This window comes from Micrasema longulum, unplaced genomic scaffold (assembly GCF_059751315.1).
Source record: "Micrasema longulum isolate JH-2025_06_02 unplaced genomic scaffold, ASM5975131v1 h1tg003224l, whole genome shotgun sequence".
In the NCBI taxonomy this organism is placed as follows: Eukaryota; Metazoa; Arthropoda; class Insecta; order Trichoptera; family Brachycentridae; genus Micrasema; species Micrasema longulum.
In genome coordinates, this window is record NW_028280311.1 from 1,353 (window position 1) to 12,406 (window position 11,054).

The following is an 11,054-nucleotide window of genomic DNA, read 5'->3' on the forward strand; positions in this document are numbered from 1 at the left end:
AAAAATGTTTCAAATGTCAGTTGATATTATTTTAATTTTACCAAAAATCCAGTGAAAATAAATAAATAGGTAGAAATTATTAGGAATTCAATGAAATAATAATCTGACTGGGATCCATAAAAAACGAATGTTGTTTGTAAAAATTAAAAAACTAGCGTTTTTTAGATATGAAAAAAATAACCTCATTAAAAATATTTACGATCCTAAATTTTTTTCTACTCAATATATTGAAGATTTTAATAGCTATAAATATGCTCGTGGCAAAGATCTACATTTTGCTAAAAAGAGCATGTAAATCGGTCCCTTAGTTATTCAGTCCATAGAGGACACACATACAAACATTGCTTATTATATAATCTTACAAAGATTATATAAATATATAGATTGGCAGAACGTTTTTTAGGTTCGCCTCCCAAAAGTTCTATTGATAATTACGCATTATTGCAGAATCACCATTCGTGGGTATACAAGGAAAACCGGTTAACTACGTTCTTGGCAAATTTGAGTTATGAATATCATTTACTTCAAATTTGTATCCTCTATCTACAGGTATATTTAGCATTTTTCTCAAATCTTTACAAAAAAAATCATTTTAATGATTTTAAGTGATTTTTTGTACTGGAAATTTATGTTTTTAATCGTGAATATACAAGGAAAAACGGTTGAGTGTCTTTGTCTGGTTTTTGTTACTTAAACAGTATCACATGCAAGAAATTTATTATAAGTCAAAACAAATATGTGAGTTTAGCTAGTTTTCATTGTTGTAAAAATATCTACATAACAAACCTCGTTAGAGCGAAAAAATGCTAAGTGGGTTAAAAAAATGCCAAGAAGGGCCAGTGCCTTACGTGTATAAAATATAAACAAGCTGATAGCAATGACATACTTTTAATACAACAGGAATATGACGGGCATCAAATTAAAATGCAACGAATGCATCAAATTAGAAAAAACAAGAATGCAACGCTGAAAAATAGCGAAATAAAGAACGGGCATTGTCCGGAGACTTAAAATTCAAGTCTTTGGCTTTTGACCTACAATCAGTGCTGCAAATACCATATTTGGAAGTCATACATGCAAATACCACACTCTTGTAAACTATGTGCGTACAATTAAACTTTGTATGAGGCTGCCACTCCCAATAATGCTCTCTGCTATCTCTGGTCAATGAAAATAGAGGAAGTTTGGAGATAGGTTCATGCCTGTATTGGTAAATCAAAGATAACATTTTAGATGAGACGACAGAGTAATCCTTGTTTTCAGATACGTGTGGCAGACAGCCACAATCAATACATTTCTGCATTATTTATGTACATGACCAACAACACACATTTAAATCATCGAGCATAAGTTCTTGGAAAGCGGCCATAGTTACATGAAAGTTGACTCGATGAATAGTAGCATCGAGTCAGCAAAAAAAAAAAGTTCCATTTTTACTATGAGGGATTGGATGACCATTTTTCGACTGGCAAGGTCTAATTGACCCAAATATAAAGTAAATTCCCCCTACAACGTTAAGGAATTTAAGTTTGGGGATTTCTTTGATTTAAGTGAATTATCAAAAAACATAATCAAGAATAGAAACGTCGACGTAAATGGGCATTCCGTTAACTGTATAATTGAATACAAATATAAACAAACCTGGATATAAATCGATTAATGTTTTTGGTAAATGTCGACCTATTTCACTTGCACAAAAATGCATTGCCAATTAGTGTTGCTAAAAAAAAGACTTATTAAAGTTATGCAATACAGGAGTCATTCCTGAAGAATTCCATCATTGGTATAAGAATCATTTTCCTTCTGCTAATGTGATAGATGCTATATCTATATCTGAAGATGAAGACAGTGTTGAATTTGATACAACTCAAATTCAGTTAGACAATGTCGCCGGCTAACTCAACCAGCACAGATTTCTTCTCAAGGAAAACCAGCTATTTAGCTGATTATATTTTTCTTATCTTACTTAATTATTTTTTTCTCAAAATTATGTTGCTTTTTATTTCATAAAAATTCTCTAATGTATTAAAATATGTTTCGTTAAAAATAATAAAAACAATAAATATATTTAAAAAAAACTTAACTTGATTTTTAATGAACAACCAAACTTTAAAATTCAATTTACGCAAAACTGGATTTTTGCAGCTGACCGGTTTTGCTTAGATACTCACGCATTGATATACTGCATGTACTTTACTATTGCTGTACCCTATGCACAATCAGGTGCGGATCATAATGTGATGATGATAAGTTAAAGTTCGTTAGTGTCCAAGACAGCATTTTTGAAGTAGGTACTATGATTTCGAGCCGAATTTGAAGCTTGCTTAGTGATAAAAACATACACCAAAGTAAAGTATTATGTTTTGTTTTTGAGGGTTTTCCAATTTATTCATTGTGTAAGTGAAGATGTGTATTGACATTTAGCGTCTCATCATTATCTTTGTTTAAATGCCAAAACAATCAATATATTGATATGTTACGTAAATATGCCGAGCTAGCCTCATACATAGGCATACTTAAATACTAATCTCTAATATCGGAACGATTCCATATAAATACACTGCCTTAGAAGAAACCTTCGGCAGCGCTCGGGAAAATTCGTTAATGATCGGTACAGCATTGCCGCGCGTGCGCAGACAGCCTCAAACCAACCGTTCCCGCCAAGTCGAGTACGCCCGCTACATTTTGACGTTTCAAAAAGAGGGAAATCGCCAGTAACACTTGTAAATTCGGTTTTTTAGGAAATGTTATTGACTTTTTTACCAAAATATTTGCATTTCTTGTTTGAGCCCATTTGAACGCATTTTTTAGCCCTGCGTTGAAATATTTTTTGAGATACTGGGTAGATAAGATTTAGGTTAATGGCTGCAGTTCATACAAATTGCTTTTCTCGTTCTGGCAATAAGTCCCTTCTGCAATTTTGGCACCTCGTTCCTTAAAGAAAATAATGGCCGGGCCTTCATAAACTTAGAACTCGTGAATTGGCCTAATTTAATATATTCTTTCTTTACTTTTCGCCTAAAATTATTCAACGTAGCATACTTTTAGTATATTATGTTCATACTTACATACCAAACTATTTTGAACATTTTAACGCACGATTTAAATATTTCGTGTCTTACATCTCAAAAAAAAAGTATTTTTACCGCTGTCCGAACCTAATGGTGTATAAAGTACTTGCATTGGTAGAACAATAGTATTTACAAAACATATTTTATTTTTGTCAAACTGATAAAAAGGTACTAGCAAAGGTTTCCTTTCGACCTAATAAATCTCAGCCGTAATCAAGTGAGGCCTATCACTAGAGCCCGCAGAGGGCACTGCAGATTAAAGAAATACCTAGTGAGAATGAATCTTACCAAAACTTCCTCAAAAGAGCCTCATCCTCGGAGGCCCACTGGTTAAACCTTAGGATGTTCATGAGCTCGCTCCTTATCTAATACCCCGACACTTTACGGATCTAGGCTTGGAGAGGGAGATTTGGCAAAATTTAAACTCTCGCCTTCCACACAGTAGCCTTTTAAAGATCGGGCTCTTTATAGACCTGGGCTTGGGGGGCGAGAACTATTCACGACGACCCGTCACAATAGATTTTCACAGGTTGCAGTGACGTCAAAAGTTTGCATAGCACTAAACTCCACCTCTAAGAATAAAAATATGTTTGTTAAGTAAGTTGTACACTAAAAAACGCATTAAAAAGAATATTGATTTCTTTGTTTTTCCGGAAAAATACAACTTTATTTCTATTTTTCACCGTTTTCTTGTTTTTTTTGACAGGCTGTAATGTAATAAATGTTCTTAACAGTTACCTGTTACTGGAACATAAATTCTAAATAGGTTTCGATTTGTCGAATACGAATACGAATACGAATACGAATACGAATACGAAATTATTACTTTCCAAAATACGATTACCCACATCAAACGTTTGTTTGTTCGTTCAATACGAACATTCCTACGATATAATGACTCGTATTAGGCACATTTTAACCCAATTAATTAAATATATCTGTACAGCATATATGTATAAGCGTGTTTATGTGTAATTCACAAGTGAAGGCACATGTATATTTTTTTTTAGGAAAGATATTATAGATAATTTTATATAATGTTCACAAGGAGTTTTGTGAAAAAACTTGAGCGCCCGATGTAATCAACTCTATCAAGGTGGGGCGCTTGAGGTGGACTGACCATATAATTACTTTATTCTAATTAGAGTGGACGACGAAAACCCCATAAAAAGCTTAATTCTCTCTATACCGCTATGAAGAAGAAGACACGGGAGGCCCGAAATACGATGGATGGACTGCATCAGTGCCGATACGATAATGTTGGAAGTGAGGAACTGGAGAGGAAGGGCAGCAGACCAGCAAGAGTGGAGGAGACTCCAGGATTTAGCCGAGGCCCACCCAGGACTGTCGAGCTAATTTTATTTTTATTTTATTATTTTTTCACGCCCATAAGGCTTTGACATACATGGAAGTTATATAATACATGAGGTTATAAAAAAAATACAATATAAAGCAATAAAAGATATTCATTTATTTATTTATTTGACACTTTGTATACATAAACAATATATATACATATAAGGGCGGGCATATTGCCTTAAGGCAATTTCTTCCTACCTACCCAAACCGTTTAGTTTGAGAAAATTATAAATACATGGACATATTGACACATGAATTTTTCAGTTAGCTGCTTTTTGTATGCTGATGATGCAGTTCTGTTAGCAAGCAGCAAGGCTGATTTGCAGCAAATAGTCTCTAGAATGTATGATGTATGCCTGGAGAGCGAATTGGCGATGAACGAAAGTAAGTCAAAAGTGATGGTATTTGAAAGGGATAGTGAGGTTACTGACTGCATAATAAATGTAAACAACGAATGTCTCGAGCAAGTAGAAGAATTTGTGTATCTGGGAAGCATGTTTTCAAGAGATGGAAGAGTAGAAAAAACGAAAGAATGGTAAAACAAGTATATATGGCGAAAATTAACGGCAACGTGAGACGAGGACGACCAAGGAAGACGTGGCATGATCAGATAAACCAAAATTTTAAGTCTGGTCATGTCAAAAGCAGACAGAACCGAAGGGCATGTATGAATGTGGAAGAGGCTAGGATTGTATGCCAGGACAGACGTGTGTGGCGGTCCATTCTCTCTGCCTTCCCCTATTGTATAAACAAAAAATGATGAGAATATAAACAACATATTTTTTTCAAATACAATATAAAGAAATAAAAGATAGGAACAGAGTTCAGAAGTATAGTTGGTATAAAAATAAAAATAAAAAAACGAGTATATAAACAACATAAATTTAAAAAGTTCAACATAAAGAAATAAAATGGGTTTGTTTTAAAAAAAAAAATAAAAAAATAAGCTACAGAAGCTAGATATTAAAAATTAAAAAAAATAAAATAAATAAATAAAATACAAACATAAAAGAAATGCAGTTTAAAGGTTTAAAGCAGCCAGGTACATAATGTTATAAAATACAATATAAACAGATGGTATGATAATGATGTTATTTTGATAAATTGTTTATCATGGGAACTAGAACCATTCAAAAGCCAGTAAAAGCGCTTAGTTTTATATGCTGTCTTCGGACGGACAACATGATAAGTATTTTTTGAAAATACACAAGTTCAAATGTACTTTTGAAATTCAAGCCTTGTTTAATTCAAATCATTAGCAATGAAATCCCGCCATAAATTCAAGGTTAAATGCAAACGGAAGCGGAAGTCACCCCAGTCTGCGGTGACTGATAACGTTACGAGCCTTAATTGAAAACATGACATCCCTTATCTCCCATGTGCTAACTCAGGACTGTTTATAGCAAGCAGGGGTTACTATACATTGCGTATTGTCAGCTTACTAAAGGCATGCTAGTATATATTCAGCTTCGTCATCGAGAAGCTTAATTTACAAATTTTTCATTTATTTTATTTGATTATTCTTTTACAATTTTAATGTGCCGTTTTTAATTAAAAATAATATTATACTTACTGCGGTGTCTCGTTCAAAGGGAAACATTTGTCGTAACTTTAAAACGTGCCCTAAATACATGTTAGATAAAATTTTACTTTTAACACAAAATAAATACACATAGAAGAACTTTGTTTCTAACCATTTATTTTACATTTTTTATACTGACCGGTTTCAGATCTACACGAGCTTCTTTATCAAGGTATAACTAACTAATTAATATTCTCCTATTTTAATAATATTAATGTTGTTTTTTTTTTTATATTTCTTGATAAAACTCTTAAATTGATATAATTATAAAAGTTTATTTATAATTTTATCATAATAATGATTATGATAAAATTATAAATAAACTTATCAATTGAACTTCTTGGTTTGGTTTAACTTTTTAATATTTTGACCAACGAGCGCTTTTGCCTAAGTAGGCATCTTCATTTTAACCCCTGTTAAATACTTATTTGATCTTATCTCCAAAATATGTTAAGAATAGTATAAAAACTTTAAATGTTGTAAACAATTCACCAGTCTTGAAGATGCCTACTTAGGCGAAAGCGCTTCTTGGTCAAAATAATAAAAAGTTAAACTAAACCAAGAAGTTTCATTAATAAGTTTATTTATAATTTTATCATAATCATTCTCCTATTTTATTTTAACAGCGTTTACTAAGTATTCAATCAAAACATATGGAGCTAATAAGTTAAGTTTTTTGTCATGTTGTTTTGTAAAGATGGGAGGTGTACAGTGAGATGGATAGAACGCTTAAAACTAGACAGGAGTGGACAAGATAAAGTCGAGCTAACCATTTGTCAATCCATTTTTATTCCACACTGTGTTAATGGCAACGAGGTTTTCGGAAATCGGGAAGATCTATTCCAAAAATGCCAGGTTGTGCGACGATATGACTAATCTACACTTTCTGCACATGCCACAAAAACAAAAGCTGCTCTTAGAAGATTTGATAAATTGCAAATTTCGACTTCTGGTGACACTGCTGGGAGCATAAAAATAAATTGTTTGCAACAGAGACGAGGCATCACTTAAAGCATTAAGTATTTTCAAAACGCGTATTCTTCGTTCTTCGTTTCTCTTATGATGACAGATTAGGAGATTGCTCTATTTTAAAACTAGAAATTAGTATACCTTCACAATCCGAGCAATCATGCCACTTTTATTAGTAAACGGTGTTGAACAGACTCGATATGGAGAATTTGAGTCCTGTTTAATAGGGACTAAATAGAAAAGCATATTCTTATTTAATCTATGTATGTTGCTGAATAAATCAAGTGGCATTAATACAAATCCAAATAAGTCAGATATACGAAATTAACTATACAGTTTTAGTTATAATAATAAAAATACTTTATAATTTTTTTTCCACATTTATTTATAATTTTTTTTTACCAGTGACCAGGTTTAAAATGGGAATTAAAATACAGTTCCACCAAAAAATGTCAGTAGAAAAGCTCAATATATTATACAGTTTTACATAAAAAATTATATCCTTGGATAGTTGAAAAATGCTTCTCAATATTCTTTCCTTGAAATTGACCAAAATATCATAATGAATTGAAAAATATATTTAAAGCGTTATATAGGCACAACGAGGAACCTGTGAACAATCGCCCGATAATATCACACCTTTAGGACGAAAACGATTCAACTCAACAAATCAACTTTTTGAGAAACTGCAAAAGAAGAGTGTACACTGTGACACCTTCGTATTCTTTCGTCGATTGTTTCGTATTTTAAAAATTAAAGCGAAGGCATTCAGTTATGAATCCATGAAAAAAAAGCGTAATGAAAATAAATTATCATAAGTTTAAACTAGACATTTATTTAATGAGTCATTATTAGATTTAAAACAAACAATCAAATAAATGCTCTTTGATAAACAAGATAGTGACGTAATTTTTATTAAGTCAGATCAGGTCACCAAACACATGATGTTTTTATCCACGGAATGACATAAACTCAAATAAATCACTAAGATTATCGGTAAGTCAGAACAAAACAATCGCAAAGCTAAATTGGTCATTTTAATACTTTTTTTGAATAAATTGAAGTTGACGTTTGTTTTGAAATAAAATTGACTCAACCGGTTCTCAGTCACTATATATTTTTGTCTGCGTTGCGTCCTTCACACAGCAATATAAACACAACACTAATAGCGTCGCTTGCGTACTGACTCGGAACCTAAATCCTCTGTATACGTGCGATATGAAAGCACAATTCTCTCCAATATCAAGAGTATTTGGCTCTAAAATATAGTTTCACTAATGTGAAAGCTGTTGATCTCTAAAGTGATCATGTTCAGCTGCCAGACTGCTCTTTCTATCCAGAGGCAAGATGCTTCTGAAAACTAAGAGGTAAAACAGTATGTGCTGACGCTGTCGGAGATATCAATGTGAACCCAACCCGAGCCCGGGATCTCGGGCATAGCAAGCTAACACGCTAACCTCTAGATTCACATTTTAAATGGAAATCGAGGTGAGATTCGTCTTTCTAGACCTAGAGAATGACTATCGAGCCTAAGATTTCAGGGAAGAAAATGCCGAACACTCTAGTGGAACGGAAGGCCTGTTGACTACTGCCAACAGGCCGGCTTCTCCTGAAGAGTTTTGAGTGGTTTCCTCTCCACATAAGCAAATGCTGAGAAGTTCCTGATTGGCCCACATTAGTATATCCCTCCTGATCCCAACAGTTTAGATAAATTCAAAGAAATTAATTTGCAGAAAAATCCACTTTTGAAATATAAACCTTGTATATTATAAGCAAGGTAAATAATAAAGCAACTCCTATATAAAAAAAAAAAAAAAAAAAAAAAAAAAAAGAGCCTTAGATTTCGGGTTTATAACCCAGAAATGTTTTTTTTATTTTAAATTTTGATTTTTTCTTTCATATTCCGTATACCCTTGACTTTACTGAAGCGTAGGACTGTGAGTCTAGCCTTCGTGTAATTAAATACAGTGCTTTATGCACCGTAATGGTACACGAATTTAAATAGAAAGCCGTAGTGAAAGGATGGCTACAACTTGAACAACTTTAATATCGCTAATTCTACCCTGACAAAGAACTCACACACGCACCCATAAATAACAAGGGTGAACCTATGTATCTAATTATATCTTACATGTTAAATGCACGCGATTGTCTTTCTGTCGGGGATTGGCAATCTTTTCAATAAGAAGAGTCCAATATTCAAAGTCATCAAACTCTTTATATTTTACGTCAAAACACCTGGTTTTTTTCTCGTCAAAATCGTTCTCTGTTCAGGCTACATAACAATGAAACGACTAAACTTCATTGTTCATGAAACATTAGGATGAGTCACTTACTTCCTTTAAACCTTTGACCATCTTTTAGTCATCCCTACATCCATCTCTTTCTCTTAATTTTGGATCAATTGCAAATTACTAGCAACACTCACACACACACCTATAAAAGTCAAAATATATTATACGTCCCGTAATCCTTTATAACTGCCCATAGTACGCGAGTTACGAGAAAATTATAAAAAAATGTAAAATGAGACAAACAGTTAAACAACACACAAATATTGAAAAAGAACATTTAAAATATTAACAAAATTAAAACAAATGACAGGTAGGTACAAAAAAATATTTGATTCGACAATAATTGCACAATCCAACTTTCAAAATTGCAATACACCTTCTAAACAAAAGACACAGTTTTGAGAAATCGCAATTCGAAAGTTTGGAGAACTAGAAAAAATCGGATTTTTGTATTTTGGAAGTTATATGTAGACAACACAATTCCTTTGTGTAGTTTTGATTGATTCCATAGGTGACTTTTTATTTCAAATACATTTTTATACATCTGGAAAGTTTTTTAATGCGGCAAGGTGGCTTTCGAACCGTCAGTTGGGTCACAGTGAGTCACGTCTTGCTGGAGGGTGTGATTTTATAAAATGCTGCGAACGCCCAGTTGCATTCCACCGGCAACACTATTGACCAGTCTTACTTGTGAGCGTCCACGTCGCGATTCCCGGGCATGTGATCACAGTTGATAACGAGGAGACTAAAGGCGAATTTCCGGCGCCTCAAAACCAGAACCAACCAGCTAAGGGAAGGTCCACCAGAGAAGGCAACGGGAAAACACTCTGGTCATATTTTCCCATGAATAACTATGGTGAGTACATCCAATAAGCAGTTGTCCTGGCTGCGGAGTAGCGCAGGACCAAGATGCTTTCGCTGTGGTGATCACCAACGTCGGGGAGACCTGAAAAGGCACTGCAAGAAGAAGAAGGTGGCTAAAATTTTGTTCAGTTACTTTTGGTTGATTATAATATAATCTGGACAAAGCAACTCAAAAGAGTTAGAGACAGGAAAGAAATATTGCATATTATTGGTAAACTTTGTTGTTCTATTTTTTTAGATATAAGAAATCCTAACTAAACACAAAAAAGCTGTTTTTTTTCAAAAAGAAACTGACATACTTAAAAAAATATATAAAAACTGCCTATGCTGTCAATAAATTATATCTGCCTTTAGTGAAAGCCACGTCACAGTTTTTCAAAGTAAGCAAATAATTTCAATTTACACAACTTTCTTCTAAGTAACCTTTGTGACTTTTACTTCCTAACTCTTGTGTGGCTGTGGTGTAACACGAGTCTTCATAGAATACGTGACTTTATAACTCTCTTATTTATTTCAATGATGAAGTTATAACAGAACACAGATAATCGTACATAAATACAGGCGAAAACGTTAAAAAAATACCTTGGCTGTAGGCACAAATATTAAGTCTTACTTGCATGTTAATTTCAAATTTCCTCCTTAATTCTGAAGTTAATAACATACAGAACATTACAAAGCTAGTAAAATCAAAAATATGTGATCTGCCATTTACTTTATTATTCTTAATTTTCGTTGATTTCGCTGTGCGCGATTTTCAAATAAATTTGTAGGATAGAGTGAGCCGAACAGACAACAAACAACCTAATTTTCTTCCGAAAGCAAACTTGTTTTTAAAGATTAGGTATAAGATAAGCATTGGAGCTGGACGGACGTCACATCGCATTTATCCACGAAAAACTTATTTCTGTGCATCGT